The sequence below is a fragment of the Canis lupus genome, chromosome 9, assembly GCF_048164855.1.
Source record: "Canis lupus baileyi chromosome 9, mCanLup2.hap1, whole genome shotgun sequence".
Taxonomy (NCBI): domain Eukaryota; kingdom Metazoa; phylum Chordata; class Mammalia; order Carnivora; family Canidae; genus Canis; species Canis lupus.
The window spans coordinates 60,896,276-60,916,960 of NC_132846.1; the positions used below are offsets into that span (position 1 = coordinate 60,896,276).

Genomic DNA, 20,685 nt, shown 5'->3' on the forward strand with positions numbered 1-20,685 from the left:
TAATTCTTTACTTCTTGCTCATGTCACAGTCCAATGCAAATCAGGTGGCTCTTTACCTCATAGAGAGCCATCTGGAACACAAGGCCTCAAAGTGAACACAGAAGGAAAAGAAAGAACAAAAGGTCGTTCTGGTATTTTTTTATTTATTTATTTATTTATTTATTTATTTATTTATTTATTTTACATTTGTTTTTATTTAAGTTCGATTTGCAAACACATAGTATAACCCCCAGTGCTCATCCCATCAAGTGACCATTCACTGCCCATCACCCAGTTACCCTATCCTGAACCCACCTCCCCTTCTTTTTTTTTAATAATAAATTTATTTTTTATTGGTGTTCAATTTGCCAATTTGCCAACATACAGAATAACACCCAGTGCTCATCCCGTCAAGTGCCCCCCCTCAGTGCCCATCACCCATTGACCCCCACCCCCCGTCCTCCTCCCCTTCCACCACCCCTAGTTCGTTTCCCAGAGTTAGGACTCTTTATGTTCTGTCTCCCTTTCTGATATTTCATTCTGGTATTTTTATATCCAGACCTGCTGGGCCTAGACCTGATTTTGGGGTGGGGACGTTACATCACTTCTTCCCATGTTGCATTGGCCAGAATTCAATCATAGGGCTCCCATATAACTACAAGGGATGCTGGGATATGTAGTCTTCCTATGTGCTGGGAAGAGGGCACACATAGCACTGTTTCCCACACAATGTGTCCTCTGATTTCTTGGTGCTTTGCCTCCACCCCTCCCACGTTAAGAAGGGCTATATAGAGAGGTAAAATTTTGAGGACCTTACATGTCTGAAAATTTATTTATTCTTGTCTCACATTCATAAATAGAATGTCTGGGTACAAAATTTTTTATTGGAAATTTTTATTTCCTTCAGAACTTTGTAGCTATTTCTCCAGTATGTTCTAGCTTCCAGTGTTCCTGTTCCTTTTGAGAAGGATCTGGTCATTGTGATTCGTTTGCATGGGATGTGCTTTTCATTGGAGTGGGGAGGGGCTTGTTATTATCTCTCTCTCTCTGTGTCTCTCTCTCCCCTCTCTCCTTCTGTGTGTGTGTGTGTGTGTGTGTGTGTGTGTGTGTGTGTGTGTCTCCCTAGAAATTTGTAGAATTTTCTCCTTGGTTCTCCAGTGATTTCAGATAAATTACACATGGGTTGCTCATCATGGATCTAATATTCATATTTCTGGACACTGAGCATTTCAGTCTGAAAACTCATGTCTTTCCATTTGGGGAACTTTTATTGACATTATTTAGTGGATTATATTCTATCACTCTATTATTGTCCTTTTTGAATGCCTATATTCAGATATTAGACCATCTGAGCTAGTTTTATTATTTTATTTTCTCTCCTAATTTTCATATTCTTGCCATTTTGTTCTACTCTTTGAAGCAATTTTTCAATGTTCTCTTCTGGCCCTTTATGGATTTTCTTTTTTAGCATCAAGTTTTTAATTTTCAGAAACCTTCCTATATTCTCAGAATACTATTTTATGGCAGCCTGTTCTTCATGCATGAGTGCTAGATCTTTTCTGAAAACTTTCTTTGAGGCTATTACTCATTTGAAGTTTTTTTCACACACAGTTTCCTCCAGAATGCTTTTATTTTATTGCTTTTATCATTACAAGTCTTCAGACTTCTGCTAATTGTTGTGTGCCTATTCCCATAGACTAGAAGCTCTGTGCCGATTAAGGGGGCATATTTACTGTGAAGATCCCACTGAATTTTCCAGATATCTTCCAATTTTCTGCTTGGATGCCAGTATTCCTAAACAGAATGGACAAAGATGGCTGGAAGTAGAAGTGCGGTCTCTGTTTCCACAGACATATTTTGGTTAAACCTCTGTATTTTCAATTTGGTACCCTGCCTTCAATTATGTCTGGCTGTTCCTGGTCCACAGACTCTTTTATCCCCTTTACAAATAATAAATTTAGTTTCTTTCCTGGGTGAGGGAAGAGTGATTACCCCAAAAGTATGGAAGAGTGAGAATCTAGGAATCTCATCACTTCTTAAACAGCATTCAACCCTTCTTTTTTATGGGAAATGCACACTTCCAGAGGTCCCTGAACTACCACCGTCCTCCCAATTTAAGAGTTTTTTGAGGACTTTTGTAGTTAAACCAGTCTCTTTCTCTACTGGTGTCTGATCAGTCAGTTACTGCTTATCTGTTTTGTTTTCCAGTTTCAGAAATCTTGTTACTGTGGGTGAGTTAACTGAGCAGAGCCCCTTCCATCCCAAGGAGGCAAAGATGCTTTGAAGCAAGAGGTATGCCCACCCAGGGTCTTTACCATTCCCCTTTGAGATCACACTCTTGGTATATGGGACCCCCACATTCCCTTTCCAAGTAGTCTACAGGACATGCGTAGGGCCTGCCAGAGTTTCTTCCTCAGTCAGTCCAGCAGGCTGAACTTCAAATGTGTATACCCTACCTCTAAGGGGTGATCAAGAAGGACTCCATGCAAGGACTGAGAATGGTGCAGGACGTGTGTTGCCATGCTCATGCCTGTGCATGTGCACCACTGCCTCTTCCCAAAGCCAGTTACAGCTTTGACAAAAGTAAAATGAATTTTTACTTGCACTATCTGCAGTTATTTGGTATTAATACGCACATATATGTTCAATGTTGTCATTATGAGAGTGCATTTGTCAAGGCCAGAGGATAAACTCTAACAGTTTGTTAGCTTGATTTATAACTTTTAAATATTTAAATATATGGTATAGCCCTCCATGTTCTTTCTTAGGAGCTCTGCATATATTAGAAGCGGCATATTCCCCATATTTACAGATTTATGCCCTTAAATGTCACATGACTAAGTTTCTAAAGCTGTTTCAGGAGGGACCAACATTAGACATGTATGTCCAATCCACCATCTTGAACAAAAACTGTACCCCTATTTGCTTCCCTACTTCAGACATTTCCCTGGTGCCTGATGCTCCCACATCGACTATAGCTCCTCCCCTCTGCTTTTGGAGATTTCTTTTTTTGTCCTTCTCAGCATCACTGCTGCTCAATGAGGTATGACCTAAGAAAGAGGTTCATAGGGAATATTTATTCTTGTCCTTCTGTACAAGAATTCTTCTACAGTTTTTCCCCTTACACATATTTTCCCCTCAGGTCAATTCAATTTCTTATGAAGCTTTTGAGGTCTTTTAATTTATTTACACTGTATCTTATCATCCCACCTCATTCATCCTTGAGTCCCATAAAATGTTCAGCATAATTCCTAGCTCAGAGTAGAAACCTAATGAATATTTGTTCAGTGGCATTGCACTGAATTAATTGTAAGCTCTTAAAATCTATGCCAAAGAGTGTTATTTTGAGATGCCACTAAATGCCTTCTCTTTGCAGACAGAAAACAGGTAACACTGTAACCAGACTACTTAAAGCATGATTATATTTATGTGTTTCCTGCCAAAGAAGTGGTTAATTGTACTGATTGGTTATTTCATAACTGTATAGGATGGCCTCAAAAGTATCTAATCCAAAGACCTAAAGTTCTGTCTCTCCACGGACTTATGATTCCCGGCAATAAAGACCATCCCAATAGAAAAATTTCTGAAGTTCTCCAAACATTTCCTTCTGTATGTATCCCTGCATACCACTACTCTGATGGAAGTGACATCAAGGCATACTGTCTACCTCAGGCATGGGCTAGTGGGAACGAAGAAGCCTAGCATAATGAAAATGAAAAGAACTGAGTGATTGTAGGAGTCAAGAGACCTCTAACAAGAGATGAGAAGCCACAGCCAGCAGCTAAGACAGTCCTCAGAAGGACATAATGAATCCAGGGAATATTTTAACTAGCTATAAATCCTGTTGGGAAGAAGCTCCCAGAGAGCATGACAATTGGCATTTGGAAAGCCAACAGTACAGTGAATCCAGGTGGTCTATTATTTAAAGTGGACTATCCCAGTGAGTGTCTGAGGACATGCCAGTCAAGTGTCTGGCCTCTCAGAAGAACAAAAATATCTAAGAAAATTGTCAGCTGACCAAGCAAGCTTCAGAGTAGGGGCAAGATTTTGATTCCAACAAAGAGATGTGGGGAGTTCATCATGAATCCAGGTTGGCAGCTATCTTCAATGACCCCTGGTTTCTTGGCCATCTCTGCTCAAAAGATCTCACTAAGGCCATGTGTTTTGACTTCCCCCTCATTGTTAAAAACAAAAGTAATAGCCCTAAGTCCCTGCCTTTGAAAGTAAGGGAATTGTATTAAATTAGGCCAAACAAGGGTCACTTTTTGTAGGAACTTTCATAATCAATTGAAGTCAAATCTAGGGATCAGTTGGCCAACGCAGCCTCTTACAACCAAGGTTGAGTTTTCTGCAGAGTAAGGAAAAAAACAGCTGAATCCTCAGTCAAGAAACTCCAATTACAAAAAAACTAAGTTTTTATCCTATGGTTCCTATAAACCCAGAGACTTCCCATCAAGATGCCCAATGACCTTCATCCACTGTCTTTACTAGGCACACATTGCTGTGGTTCCTCCAATTGCTAACTTTTTCTGCTTTGGGAATCCAGGAGCAAATTTCCCATGCTTTTTCCATACCACCAAAAAAAAAGTTTAATTCAACTTAAGAGTAATTTAAAATATTGTGTTAATAATAATGAGAAATCTGACTAGGTCCAGAAGGAAAAAAATGAAATGAACAAAAGTCAGATTTTAGGGGTTGAGTTTGAAATTAAGGAAAAGATCCTTTAAACTAGAAGTTGGGTATTAGGAGCTGGCCTCTTCCAAAACAAAAGCCAACAGAAGCACAGCTTCCAAAAAGGCTCTAATGTCCTCTGTGTAATAGCGCCCTCTGGCTTTAAATTACTTGGCAATAAAAAAAAAAAAATTACTTGGCCATGTATTCGGCTTTGAGCCTTGGGCTTTGTTCAAAGTCCATGGCTGAGCTGGAAAGAGAACCCAGGATCCCTCACATCTGAAACCCTGACCATCTGTTGCTCTTGTATCTGCTTCTGCAAAGAGGAAATATGAATCAAGCAATGCTTTGTCATCTGTGGAAGAAACAACTCCAGTAAGTGCTTGGGGACCTTTGCAATGCCTCACTAGTCTCTGGAAAATATGCTCTTGAGACTTTAACATATAGCCCCCAGCATACACCAAAGAAAATGGTCTTCAGGTTGAGATATGGTCAACTAGAACAAGTTGTAGGAAAGGAAGAGACCCATCCAAGACCATTAGCATAAATGATTATTGATCTGTCATTCATAGACGAAGCCGTTGAGGCTTCCTTATTTCTTGTTTGTGCTTAATTCTAAGACTCCTAAAGGAACCTCTAAGAAGAAAGAAAATGCTTTCGAGCAAATGAGACAAAATCTTGCCTATGTTTGACTCTTCATATGAATACAGATAATAAAAGAGTTTTCTACATTCTTCTCAGGGGTTTTAAGTGAAAGATGTCAGAAAAATTCCCAAAGGCATCATTGGCTTATGGCTTTCCATAAGAACTCAATTTGACCTTTTTAACTCTTCAAAGTTAGTCCTTTCTGTAGAGAAACTAGGCTCAGCAAGAATTATATTATTCACCCCAATAGGAAGGAAGGAAACCATGTAGGTCCATGGAGTGGGGCTAAAACTATCTTGGGGAAAAAATCCAGCCAGAGCCCAAAGAGTCTTCTCCTGGCTTTGGAAAAGACAGAATGGTCTGGGATGGATCTTCCCCATGGTAATTTTTCCTTGGATAACATTATGCTTTTGTTGCCCTCAGGTGACTTCTTGCCTTCCCTTCAATATCCAGTGTGGAGATAAACATTTTGTTCCTGAAACTAACACTATCTTGGTAGATCTTTAGAATAAAGCCAATGTTACTCAGAAAACTAAGATTTTCATGAGGCTTGTACACGGTTTGACTGGGTACGATATAATCAAAAAACAGTTTTTTTTCTCCTGCCAATGCTTGGGGCAGATTCTATCATTCTCAAGTCAATTTCAGCCATTAAACAACAGCCCTGTCTTCAGGAACTAATACACCCGGTCCAGACCATTCTAAATCAAAACTTTAACCTGATCCAATTAATACTTCTTTCTCCACCAAGCTGAGGTTTGATTTCAGGTTTGAGAATCAGCATCTTGGGAAGTGGTTATTATCTGGCTTTCTCTGTTTGCAATACATCCTATTCCACCTCACTCAGCCCAATGCCTGTTTCTGGGTTCTCCAGGTACAAGAGGGATGAAAGGGAAAAGGTAAAAAAAAAAAAAAAAATTACTTAATTGGTGCTGTTTTCAGTGCTCTCCTGGCTCTTAAAGTGCCTCCATCATATAAATACTGGTTTTATTTTATGGGCAACAGTTATGGCCATGTTGAAGACCACCCAGGAGACCAGCTTGTGACACCATCCCCACAACCCAAACAGTTATTCCCCTGGGTGAGCTCCCATGACCCCTGCCCCATCAGCTCCTGCCCTGGCAGTATTGCCTCTGAGGTCCCCTTACCACTACAGATAGCCTCCTTAGACATCCATCCTTTTAAGACAGCTTGGGCCTGGATCCTTTTACACATTTGCCTGATGCCTTGGGGATGCACTCTTATCCCTTAAAAACTACAAATATAGCCTACTCAGCCACCGAACTTGGCCTTCTCGACCCTAGTGCTGTGAGCTGCCCCAGCCAACTCCTCACCTTTAGACTTCTTCAGGACAGGTGTCAAGCTTTCTAGAGAACTCTGTGCTCCTATAGGAAAGCTAATGAGTTTCTGATCCCTGGCTGGCATTCAGCCAGGAAATGTGACATGGTCCCCCCTTCTAGCAGACAACACCAAAGTCTGTGCAAAGTTCTGGTGGTTTTATGGGACCCTCCTTCATTTGGCTAAAGAATGAGAGAAATACCCTCTTCTCTCTTCTTTTCCATTCTCCAAGGAGAAAACCCATAGCAGCTTTACCCCTACAAATTCCCTTCAAAATAGTTCATTCAATAAATACCAATCTTCCAACTTATAAGAAAGAATTTGGATAATGGGTGCAGATGTTCAAAGGACAGTCTTGTTTCTCTTGGTAAATTCTGAATAAATGTGGAGTTATTTATTTCACCCACTGCCCCCAAACTTTAAGGCTTTAGTTGAAATTCCTGTACAGAGAGAAAATCTCTTTTCATAGGCCTTTTACACAGATTCCACCTCTTGGTGAATGAGGTAGGTCTACCTCTACCAAGATAAAAAAAAAAAAAGTCACAAGATGGATGAGGTGACAGGGTGAGGTGTCTGCTTCAAACACTCACCTCCCCATCTCACCTCCCATCTACTAGACTTGTCTTGGGCTAATGCCAAGGGGTCCTTAGCACTGACCCTCTGCTCAGAGTCATGAGTCCAGCCCCAGCCCTATGTACTTTGACCTCTCTACAGGAGGGTGACTATCTTTTCCCCAAAGGAACACCAACCAAATTTTCAAGAGGCTTTCAGACAACTGTATGAGTCTTCAAGACTTTACTTCCATAAAGCACCATATTAATGAAAACTGGCTACATACATGAAAAAAAAATGAAAATCTGTAACCAGTAGCATATGTTAGCTCATTAAACATGAAATTTTTCTTCTAACCCCAAAGAACATCATCAGAAGTAGTCAACCTAAGACATACCAAAAGGTAAGCGATAAAAGGGAACTTAATGAATAGCATCCACTCTCAGTTACCCCCTTGTGATTTATTGAGAGGAAAACATTCATTTCATCCAGGCTCAGTTTAGAGGTGGCTCACCTACCCCTTGTGTTGGTGTGACATCAAGGAATAAAATCTGGGGAGATATCACTGCCCAAAAGAGAAGTAGATGGTTAATCTACTCCAGGAAAAAGCCACATAGTGCATCCTAAAGCCAAACACAGATTGTTTCCAGAAATTCTATTACATTATCTATGGGTAACATGGTGAATCTAATAGGAAAAACCCAAATATGCACATGCTTGAATTTTCTCACACATCAGGCTATTGAAAGTAGACTAACAATGATACTTCATAACCACAACATAAGGCAAGTCCCATCTTCTCTTTTCCTAGTCCCGCATAGACAAAACATATGAATCACAAACTGGGGTCCATTCTGAACACTCAGACAAGTAATGGGGGCCATGAGAAGGATGTGATGAGCAGGAGGGAGACAGCTGAGCCTCAGTCTGGGCCTAAGGGTGACATATTCCAGCTTGAGCCAGCTCCCTAGTATTGTTATCAGAAAGGAGGACCAGCTGAGATGGCAGGACACTCAGGCTGTGCCTACCACCACCCAGTGCCTCCAAGTAGGGCAGCTCCACCCTGACTGACTAGTGACCACTTGATGCAAGCCATTCACATTCCAGCTCCATTCATTGGCTCACCTGGGCACTCTCCTGGCCTCACTGTTCCCCAGCTCTGGAAACTTGGCCTGGTCTCCCTTTCCAGGCCACTCTTGGTTCCCTGTGTTTCATGTGTCAATGTGCTTTACACATATGGACCTTTTAAGAAAGGTTTTTAAATACTCAAATTTATGGTGCCCAGTTTGGCTGGTCCAGTCAATTCCCCCCTCAACATCCTATCCTGCTCTCATTGAGTGCTATCAGAACTGGGACTGTTCCCATCTGAGAGTGTCACCTCTGACCCATCCACATCCTTTAAGATGCTATTCCTTCCACAATTCTGTTCTTAGCTAAGTGGAGCTGATGTCCAAAATATTTAACAACTGGTACTTGATATGGGCACCAACCAATCAGAACGGATTCCAACGGTAAACAATCAGTGTGGAAGTGCTGGTGGCACTTACTGAGAAGGACAAAGAAACGCAGGCCTCATTTGGGGACTAATGGCTTTCCTTCTGCTATTAGCTCTGGTGTTCTTCAAGAGCCCTGTGACATTCTACAATTAAAGCCAGCTTGATCCATCTCATCGTTTATGAAGGTAAGAGCCTTGTCTGTGGAAACCAGGAGTCATACCTACATTTTTTGTTTTCTGGATTTTATGGTTGTTGGGACTTTTTTTTCTTTTTTTAACATTTAGGTAACATCTCCCCACAAATAAACATCTCCATACCTGAAAATTTCAACAAGTGAATTTTTCAGAAACAATTTCCCTTCCACAGGAGAAGCCCTTCCATGAACTGCTAGGAAGTTCCAAGGAAACTCATTACTCTGAGCTGGGGCTTCTTCTCCATTCAGGGGCTCAGAAAGAATGAAAATAGCCCTCACAAAGTGTCCTTTACCACCCCAGTGAGATTGTGCCAGCTGTTTTATTCCTCTCCAAATAAGACAGACCGACTGGCATCCACGAGAGAAACCACATTAAATAAAGATTCTCAAATATAAATTCTATTTTAGCAGGTGAAGTCATGATTAAGACACTAGCCATTTCCTGGAACTAAAAGCCCACCCAGAGGTGCTTGGGAGCCCAAAGTATCCTCAACACCAGCTGGCAATTAATCTCCAGGGAAAGCTCTTCTTCAAGTGTCTCTGTTACAGGCTAAATATACCTTAAATACAATTTTAAATATAGATGTCCTATCTATTCCTCACATTCCCTGGGGCTGCCAGCGTAAGACAGGGATCAATCCAGCGGCCCTTGGCATTACAGGATGTCCATAGAGAAAGCTTTATACCAATACTAATACTAACCATATTAGTTCATCAGTATCACACATCTGCTGAACTGGTCTGCACTCTGCATATTCAAAGAAAAAAAACACTAATTTCTCTTCCCTCAAAATAAAATTAATGAATTTCTTGAGTATTTTTTCTTACTATTGAATTGGAATCACAAAATGTGTTTTAAAACAGAGCTGCTGCAAAACAGCAATTATAAACCTCCCTGTTTTTCGCCATAATGTTTTACCACTTTTGAAGTTTGGGACTGAAATATTTATATAAATATATATTCAGCCTATGTAATCAAATAACCCAAAAGACCATGGTCTGCCAGTGGAAAGAAATTTATCCCTAGAGCTTATCAGAGCCCAAGAGCCTTTCTTGTTTAATTCAGCGTTTTGTGGGCATCTCTGCCATGTAGGGCCAATATCGTCTGAAAGGAAAGATTTGGGGTCAATTAAAGAATAAGGATAAAAGAACAATCATATGACAGAAGTATTGGACATGGTTTTGATTTCTTTAAAAATGCTCAACTGCATAACCTGTGGCCTGTAGGGAAATGACTGCAAGAAAACAGGAATGAAGCGAACCACCACAGGAGTCTCCAAACATGAAGAGAAATACTGTTGCATATCAGTTACATCTGAACCAATAGGCCAAATGTTTTTAGACTTCATGAACCAACAAGTTGTCTGTGCCTCAATGCTTAGAAAACATATCCATGGTTTTAAAAGAAGTGCTCTGGCCCTGAGTTTTAAATCTCACCCAAAAGGCAGTTATTATTCTTAAAATTCTCTTCCCTGGAAGTTACTCATGTAGGCCAGGTATATAATATTGTGCCAGGAATATCACTATCTCCCTCTAGAAAAGATTTAACTTTGGCTTTGAGACATACCACTGATGAAGCTATAAGCAAGAACACAGTGTGAATCAAGACAGATTTGGCCAAGCTGGGGTCCAGAACCACATGCTCCCAAGAGGGACGCGAGTATAGAGGCAGATCAAAGAGCATTTAGGACCAGAAACTGGAATTCAAAGATTTAGTTCTCTTAAGCCAAGGCTCTGGATCTAGGTCTCAGGCCACTGCCAGACTGCCACATGCATAAGGTACAGGTAGTAAAGAACTCCCTGAATGAGGTGGGTCTATGGGAATCTAGATTAAAAGGTACAGAGTTGTAGATTCAAAGATAGCCTCCTGGCTTCTGTCTCTCCAGGACGCATCCTGAGAAGGGTGCAGCAAGGGTCAGGGACATCCTGGGGTCAGATGGACAGAGGGTTTGCCCCCTATGCAAGTTTAATGGGATGAACCCTGACAAGTCTTCCTTCTGTCCCTGCTTGACTTTGTCATCAGTCTCTACAACAGCATAAAGCATGCATTTGTACATGTATTGTTTTTAGACGGCCCAATTCTCAACCAGAAAACCTCATAGCTTCACAGAACATTAGCGTAACGAATCTCTTAGTGCATCCAGACCCTCACACCAGTTCCCCATTTTCCCCAACACAGACGGGTCTATCCAAGGCCAGTACCTCACAGCCTAGACTAGCTCCAGACCAAGGCTGACCTGAGGAAAGAAATGGTTGAATCATTTCAGTCCTCCCCTCTTGCCCTTCTGACTTCACCCATCTGGCAGGGCTTAGCTTTAGATTTCTTGCCTCTCAAGTGACAGGGGAGTGGTGCCTATCCATGGTGGCAAGGTACAGCCCTGTGCCTGGGACCACTCTAGCTGACATCTCAACCTCCAAGCCCCAGGACTGTTTCCTGAGCTCCCACACATCCCCTCAGGGCATTTCAATTGTCCATTCTAATACCAGAGCAATCAGGGTTCTTGCAGAGTGGGGTTCCCAAACCCAGATCTGTGTGCCCTACATCATAAAACTGGGTTTCTGCCTTATACTCTGTATTCCAAGGTCCCTTTCTGGTTCTCCAGTCTGATTCTCTAGATTGGCTGTTCTGATTTTCCAATCCCCCAACTGACAGAAGCCCTAGCCCTAAACACAGTCAAGTCAGGATCGTAGGACCCGGCAGTGGGCTCCCTCTGCTGGAAAGTGGATCTCCACGCCATTCTCCTAGCATGCTCTGTTGGGCCAGATCCAGATCTAGAGCAGAAACCTCCTCTTTTGGATGCTTTTCCTGACTGTCCCCACCCCAGCAAGGCGAAGGGCTTTGCCCTAAGGTTGAAGAGCTCCCATGTAGTTTGTCTCTAGGATAGTGTGTTTGTATTCCATTGTAATTCTGCTTCAACTTGAGTGCCATCTCTAGTAGACCTCCTTATAGGCAGGGATAACATTTCAACCATTTCTATACAACTTCAGTGCAAATACAGTGCCTAGCACAGAGAAGAAACAAAATACATGTCAATTGAAAGAACTTTGGATGGATGAATGAGCTGTTTTATCGATTAATAGCCAGCCTACCTGTACTTCTCTATACACCCTGATATTCCATGACCTAGATCCACCTTCATGATGAGAGTTTGCTGGGCCTCTGAGGAAAGCTCTGCCCACCTAGCTGAACCTCAGCTGTGGGGATCTGTTGCTGAGCTTAGAACTCCAGAAACTATCCCACCCTACTGGTGATGTTGGTGATAAGATGTCCAGCACAACCCCAGCCCTTCTGACCACTCCCTACTTCGATCATGTTTCATAGAAAGCCAGTTGTCCAGTGGCACTAATTCTGACGTGTAACATAGCACCCTTTGAAGTGATGGTCTAAACTTGTGCCATTTTTGGAGTGGCATTGACACATGTCTCCTTAAATAATATTCCAATGGTAATGACTCATGTTTCGCAAGCAACAAAGTTCACAGCCTATGGAAAAGAAAAGAGGAAGAACAAGGAAGGGCATTTTATAATTTATCCAAACAGTAAGTACCAAAAATCTTTTAAAGTTCTTAATCACTGAACACCAACAACATATAGAGAACTTGCATTTAACCGTGAGTGTAAACAGGTTTTGGAGTATTGTGTGTAGTTTGTCCCAGTACCTTATGAGAGTAAACAGGGAACTGAGTTCAGGAGAGTCTATTTCACAGGGAGGAGATCTGGAGGGGCACCAGGACCAGGGCATGGGACTCCACAATGCTGGACTTTCCAGAACAGTCCTGATTTCAAATATTCCGTCCCGTTGTACAGCCAAACAATATTTCAACACTTTCTCATCCAAACTGCATCTCCTGGACCATCTCTTACACATGAGAGTCCCTGTGTCCTGATTTGAGGGGTGGAAAAAAATGGCACCCATTGATAGTTCCCAGTAGAGATAGCCTCTAACTTGGGCCTTTTATAGCTATATCTGCACTCTCTGTGTAAAGTCCTTCATTAGATAGATCAGAGGGGAGCTTCTCAAGCTTCTCTGAGAATCCTCAGAGAGTCTATATAGATAACACCCACTCCCTGGCAGGAGTGAGAAGAGTATTAAAGCAGAAGGCTCTGAGAGCATCCTCACCAGCAGAAGGTGGGCAGAGCGTATATGCAATGGCACAGGGTTTGTCTGATGGGGCAAGAAACTGGAAGAGATTCCAGGCATTGGAAAACTGCAGTCACTGACATCTCAAATGGAGTTTCCCTATAGGATCATAAAAAGCCTCTTTTTGATAAATTGGGATCAAATTATTTCTTTGAGGGGGGGAAGAGATCAAATTATTTCAAGTGTGAAGTACTAAACTGTCTAACTGAATGTATCCATAGAGTTCCTGAATTGGTTCCTCCCGACACCCAGGACACTGTAGGAGGTGATCCTCTTACTGACCGCTCACCAAAGTCCTTACTCTTGGCATTATCTGGTTATCATAGTCCATCTTTCCTAGTCATGAATTTGGTACATTTATTGTCCTGGGTCTAAGTGTTGTAACATTTTTGGAGGTATTCCTCTCAGCTTTGTCTTCCCTAACTCATGCAGCAGCCCAGGGCCAGGTAAGAGGTAATTCTTCTTCAATCCATTTTATCAGAGTTTCCCTTGCTGGTGCATTCATACCAGGCACTACTACCCAGGATTCTCCAATTCCCTTCATCATGCGGCTAGTACATCTCCATCTCTAGCATCCAATAGGTATTTCAGATGTGAGTAGCTGTTAAAGACATCCAGCCAACCATTGTCCTACACCACAGTTGCAGTGGGCAGATGGCATGTTTTCTGGGGGAATAAATAGGCTCTTGATACATGCCCCAAAAAGAACAAAACCAGTTTTCCATGAATGGGAAGCTCACAGTGCACAGCATTCCTCCTCTCTGAACATCCCCTAAGACAGAAGTTCAATAACATCAATGTTCCTGGCATCACTTTGGTACCTAGCCAATACCTTAAAGGAGGATTTCAACACAACCTCTGGTGTGCAAAAAAAAAAAAAAAGTAAAAGGCAATGACTCTCAAATCAGTATCCATGGGTTGGCATCAAGGGAACCATAAACATACTGAAATTGTATGCAATGTTTTTCCTTCTTTCTGAAAAGAAAAAAAAAACTATTTTCATCAATGTTCATAGAGATCCCAAGGGATGTTAAATTCTACTACTATAAGGGAGATTTCAGAGTCACCCTCTAGTTTTCCATAGAAAATGTAAAATACACCATTTTCTTGTGCCAAAATTGGAAAAATCACTGGCAGGAGCCGTTTAAGATAACCAAGAACATAACCCCATAGCCTTCCAGTTCTGTCAACCTCCCCCCCCTTCACAGGCAATTGCCCCATCTTCCCCTGGGTACCTCTGTGGCTGACTTATCCAGCTCCTGCTCACTGCCCACACATTTTGATGACCCTGCTTGGGGTCCCAGGGTTCATCACTGGAGAACCATCTGTCCCCATGGACACCATGGCCAGCTTTGGTACCTACTTCTATCAGGAAAGGCACAGACCAGAAGAGCTGTTTCTTGGTATCTCCATTTTCCACCTCCAGTACACTTTTTCATCAGGGAATCTAGGAAATTTCTATTGAATGCCACTAGGAGGGATTCAAAAGTTGGGAAAGGGGTGTCTCCCTTGTCCCATTGATGTAACTAAATGTTCCTATATATTCCTTGGCAGATGCATGTAGAAGACTATTGCAAACAAGAGTATTCCACTAGTGATTCGTCATCCAGGACCACTCTTCTGCTTCATCCTATTAAGATCTGACTATGTATTTTCCCCCTTCTTCCTTTGGCTTCCTTTGGCTCTTGATTTCAGCCAAGTTCCAGATGAATCACCTTCTCTGGCTTAATGACATATTCAGTTCTTGCTTCACATGTTACCTCAGTCCTTGCCCTTGTTAAAAATACTCTAACTTTGGCCATGGAGAGCATCCCCCCGCCCCCACTGTCCCGAGGTCTAACTAATAAACTCCCTCACTTTCCACCTCTCACATCCTCAGTCTGCCCATGAAAGTTTCTAGAAGAGTTATCATATTTATAAGTTTTTCAGATGCTTGGATTATTTCAGGGCAAAGAAGGGCATTTTGGCCATCACTTCAGGCAATAAATGTTCCCCCGTTTTGCTATTTGAAATTTCTGAAACCAAAGAAACTGAGTATTGTGCTGAAACAATTTTCTTTTTTCTCGATGGAAGATGAAGGCCTGGCCCTCATAGAGCAAATGTTCAGATGCTCCTTGCCATCTTGAGGAAAGCAATAACCAAGGAGGGGCTTCCCCTTCCCTTGCATTCTCCACATCCAGCAAGCTGGACCTCACCCTGACAATTGCTTCTTTTCCACTTGGCCTTAGTGGCTCAGGATGGCCTGCAGGACACCTATTGTGAGATATTTTCTGGACTTGCTGCTTTATCTTACAGGACTACTTCCTCCTGTGGAGCAAGAAGGATGCTGTAGCCCCTGGAACACTGTCCCTGGTCCGGATCTGCATATTCCCTTGAGGACCTCACGGTCTTTCTTTCCTTCTCGGAAACCATCCATGAACAGATCCATCTGGATGTGAGTTCCCTGATTAACTAGGGACTGTTGTTGGTAATTGGACAGGATGGACTTGGGTCCATCACAGGGCTCACCCATCTCATGGAGTGATGAGGTTGTTTCCCCAGGAAGGCAGATATCACATGATACCTGTCAGCACGCCCCAACTCTTTCCAGAAGGCATCCTGTCACCCAACTTCCTCTCTCTTTCTAGTCTCTTTGTTTCAGTTCTCTTTTGCTCCTTGCCCTCCCCATCTCTTCAATCAAAATCCAAGTACACACCCAGAAAGACTGAGAAGGAAAAGGGGTAATGCTTGGTGAGGAAAAGAGAGTAGAAGAGATGACACATTCTAACTCTTTATTCCACCACTGAAAACACTGGTCCTCTCCAGTGAGTAGCACACTCAACCACCAAGCTACCGGCCTCTGAGATTTTATAGAATGAAGGTGACAAAGATCTGTGTGAAACAAACCCTCAGACCTGATTATGTCTTCACCTTTGGATCATGGCAGTGCTCACCTTTCACTCAACAACAAAGTCATGCACCATCTACTTTCTACCTTTGTCAAGGAGGCAGAAAGGGAGGGAAGAATGAGCATCCAGAACTGCAGGACCTAAGGATGGTGTCTGGCTGTGCCAAGTCTGAGTCAATGCACTGCAGATTCTCCATTTTGGACTGGCACAGCCAGAGCATGACAACAACCACTGTCCCTTCCAGAGCTTTCACAAGCCCCATGGGCCTCCACATGTATTGAAACATAACTTCTAAAGTTATTTGAACCCAAACTTACACAAATATTAATTGATACAGCACTCTCCAGGTATCTGGCCTGTGCCTTAGAGCTCTGATTTTTCATGGGTGGGAAAGCTTGGGTCCCAAAAGCCAAGCGTTTCCTCAAAGGCAACAGAGCCCTTCTTCACCCAAAGACCACTCGAAACCCAAACAGCCTTCACTAGTCCATGCTAGTGGATGCTTTTGTTTATTCATCATAAACCTAAATAGCTGGTTTCTGAAGGAGAACACTGCAAGGAAAGTCTGTGCAAGGTGATTGAAACAGGAGTGTTTTATAAGAATTGGGGCTTTTAAGGGGGCCTGGAAAAGAATCAAGAGACAGGACACCAATGTCCTTAAAACAGTCTGTGAACCACCAGGAATTCAATCCTTGTAGTTATTTCTCAGGAAAGGAAACCATGTATATGGTTCAATGAACTGATAATCAACAAATACTGTGTGTGATACTTGCCACAGAGACAGGGGGCAGAATCTCTAGCTCAGCCCTGGGTTTGATTTTTAGCCATTTGTTCTGCAGGTAGAGTTGAGCAGACAAAAACCCTGTCCCCTTCCCATGGTTCTGTTTGTCAATGCTACTACACAAAAAGACAATCGGGCTCATTCTTGATGTTGGCCCCTCCAGGTCAATGCACGGTAGTCTTCAGGCAGGGATAATCATTGTCTCTACAAGCTAGACATCTTGCTAAACTAAACCAAATCCTGTTTGGGTGGCAAATTGAGCAGCCTGTTTACCCTGGAGGGGTAGGTAGGAAGAAGAGAGGGAGGGAGGAAGGTAGGAGGACCTGTCTTGCATGTGGTAGATTTCATAGATGATGAAATAGGAGGAAAAGTAAGGCTACTGCTACTGCAGAGGAAGGCTGGCCATAGATGCAGAAGTGGACCAGGCCATAAAGAAGAAAAACAAAGCCAAAACTCCTTGGCCCTTTGCTTTATTCCCCTTTACCCAAGGGGGAGTTCTCTGCTGCCGAGGCCCTGCCTTCAGGGAGAACATAGTTCATGTCAAAAGGCATCTCAATGCCTCATGGTGGATGGAATGTAGCTGGGGGTGCAGGAGGCAGTGTCAGGGTTGTGCAGCCTGAAGCCCGGAGAAGGAAGGAAACTCGTCATAGAAAGGGTCATAACTATCAAGGGGAGACCACTGTGTTTGAAAGCCCATTTTCCTGCTCATCAAGTACTCGCCCAAGGTTGTGTTGAACTCAGTCTTGAACCGTCAATTCCATGAAATTTCCCAAGCGGCCTATTCATTCAGTAGGTAGCACACTCAACCACCAAGCTACCGGCCTCTCCCCGGGGCAAAGGTAGTAAATCCCGCAGAAGACCTAACACAGGGAATTCGCAGGCTCCTCAGGTATGAGCAGAGCAGGGAGTTGGGTGCAGGCTCCTCCAGCCCCTATCCAACCTCCCCCTCTCTCTATCATACCCACGTTCCACATTGGGGGAAGGAAACAATTTCTATGGAAAACAATCAGAAGTTTCGACTGCTTCTGACTTCTGGGGAAGCCCCATGATCCCGCGGATGGTTTTTTCTACTGAAATATCCATTTGACTGACGGGCCCTTAGGATGTGAGACATGAGGCCACTGACTAAGCTGGTCTGGGTGGGTATGGATTAAGCCAAATAGAACTCAACTGCTTCGTTCAATAACACAAGCAGAGCCTTGGAGCTGTCTGCAGAGGCTGCAGTGAGGGGCCTGGGATCTCAGAAGAAATGGGGAGGCCGTGAGGTCAGCAGCAATGTGGGTGAGGCGAGGGGACCTAGGAAGAGAGGGGGCCTGTGAAAACATCCACACAGCCCAGGACGGCTAATGAATAACATCCAGTCGTAATGCCTGCTGTGCTAAAATCTCTCCCACTAACCCCAGGCCTTCCCTTCAGGTACACAGAGAAGTAGCAGCGTTTCATTCTGGGCTGACGGAGGGCAGGGCAAAAAAAACCCTAAAAAAGCAAAAGAAGGTGAAAGAATTAGGCCAGTTCAGGAAAAGGGAGAGAGGAAAGAACTAGAGAAACCCCAGGCTCACAGAAAACCCTTGGGTACGCTGGGGAAGGCCTGAGACCCTGGAATGGGGGCCCCAGCCTGGTGATTTAGTCACCAGAGGGAGAGCGACTGGCCCGGGAAGCAGGGGGACACAGGGCCTGAGTTACCAACCAGGGGACTCAGGAGTCTTACGGGGACCTTCTCACCTCCACGTCACCACATCTGCCCGGAGAGCAACCAGTTACACGCAGGCTTAGCCAGAGGCCTGGTCTGGAGGCTCCACTTCTCCTACCCCGAGTTCGCTTCCCAGGCGGGCACCAGCATCCCATCACACTCTCCTTCCCTCGGTTCAAGGTCACTCGTGGAGAAATGTTCCCTGTCCCCACTTCCTTCTGTCATTCTACCCGCCCGAAAACCAATGAGAACCAGAGCGGGGAACCCCTGAGGGCCCCCCTTCTGTGCAGCTTTCCTGTGTGTGGGGGGGGGGGGCAGTTGATTATAAAGACTTTCATTGCCTCGAGCACTGTATCTTCCCCCAGGCTTAGTAAATGGAGGAAATACAAAAGGAAATCCATCAATCATTCAATGAATGACTAATGACAACGTTCCCTCAGAGTTTGTGGGGCAATATTACACAAACAATCATCCATTCTCGTCGTTCTAATGCTCCATCCGAAATATTTGACAGGCTGCCTAGCGACTGCACAGGCTGTCTGAAGCTGAAAGCCACCAGGTCAAGGCCAACTTTTATTACTTTTTCCACAGGAAATATATACTACTTGTATTTCTGAAATCTTGATATATTTTTTTTTTCTTTACCAGGCCTACCCCCGCTGTATTCTGAATCAGTTCTGTCATCATTTCTAAATACTCCTGATCCATTGAGGCAGGATCAATCCCATGGGATTCAGGGCAGAAATATGATTGTAAGTGTTAGGAAAAACTGAAAGACCCATGTTGCTCTACGAAAACTCGGATTCTTTCTCCAGAATGTCCCTTGGCTTCCTCCAACCCCACAGCCCAACATGCTACTTTTACTTCCTTAGTCAGGACACAGAAGCAACATGAAAATGTGCAAAAAAACAAAAAAAAAAACAAAACAAAACAAAACCCACATACTTTCTGGTGCCAGGGAGTCTGGGACTTTGCCGCTTACCAGCGTGCTTACCTAAGGCAAGCCCATCTGTTTCTCTCTGAGCATCAGTTTCTGCATCTGTAAAATGGAAATAATTTTTCTACCTGGCAAAGTCCTTACAAGAATTAAAGTATACAATGCATGTCAGGGGGCATGGCTGAGTGTCAAGCAGAGAGGGGGCCCTCAGGGAAAGTGTCTTTCCACCTCTCTCCTTCTTTCCAGCTATCCAGACTGCTTCCCTTTATCCTTTGACATGAGGATCACTTCCTAATTTGGGGGAGATGGCGGTTAGGAATGAGCTTCGCATTTCTGTTTTCATCTCCAGAATGTCAAGTTCAACTCCATCCTCGGATACCAAGGTATGTAGAGGACTCCAGGCCTCCATCTAGCAAATGGGAAGTGTGGGCGTCAACCCTTCCCCAGCAAAATACTCCATACCCCGCAGGTGCCCCATGAGCTAGTCTAACAGCCCCGGAGCTCCCTGGCTTCAGACCACTGTGAAGCTTTGTCTCAGCTGAGCTAGATCAATACCCCCTCTTCTCCCGGAAGGAGAATGAGTTAACCAAAATACCGAATCCTTTCCTTATTCCTTTGGCAGTAGGCAGAGTGGGAGCACAGTTTTAGACCTTTGTGAAGGCCCGAGGAAGTTGAAGGGGTCATGGAAATCGGGAGAGTGAACCTGTTTGGGTCATCAGCCCATCACGCAGCGAGGGGCCCTGGTCTGGGTTCTTCTTGGGTAAACCTGTCACAGGTTAATGTCAGAAAGGAAACAAGCTGTGCGGAGACCTTATGTAAGTCAATTCCACAAGTACTGATTGAGCAACTGGGTTTTTCTTGGGAGCAGGTGGGTATAAAAATGAAACAAGGCCCTATCCTTGGGGAGTTCCTTCCTCGGCTCCGAGGAGGGACAAACACAAACAAATCATGATGACCATAAAACTATATGCATCAAGTAGCAGAAAACAGAATCAGAAAAGTCTTCCCTGTAGAAGAAATGTCTGAATTCATCCTCAAAGGGGGAGTGGGAGTAGAGGGGGGGATTTCTAGAGTCAGAAAATTCGGTGGGTCATTTCAAGCCAAAGGAAAACAAGTACAAAGTCCCAGCAGGTAAAAAACAGCAGTACGTATTTGGAACGTGTAAGAAATTTCTTCCCTAAGACTGAAGCCCGAGAACCGGGGCTACAGGCAGGGCCAAAGCCACATGGTGACTGTACCCAGGGGTGAAGAGTTGACCCATAGGTGATGGAGAACCACAGGGGAAAGAAGCAGGTGGAAGCACTGCTTGCAGTTTCAGCAACCTCGTGAAGAATGGGAACCTGCTGCTCTCTGGACAGTCACAGTTTAGGAAAGGAG

At 43.6% G+C, this 20,685-nt stretch overlaps 1 long non-coding RNA gene across 1 annotated transcript in view; it reads right to left on the reverse strand.

The window, feature by feature from the left end:
* Positions 1–448: 448 nt before the first annotated feature.
* Positions 449–20,685, reverse strand: part of LOC140640353 (uncharacterized) — a 29,024-nt gene continuing 8,787 nt past the window's right edge. Inside the window, exons 2-3 of the long non-coding RNA XR_012037046.1 lie at positions 19,366–19,410; positions 449–12,357 (exon numbers count right to left, since the gene is read on the reverse strand). This is a non-coding gene — a long non-coding RNA (uncharacterized lncRNA). The remainder of the gene's footprint in view (positions 12,358–19,365; positions 19,411–20,685) is intronic.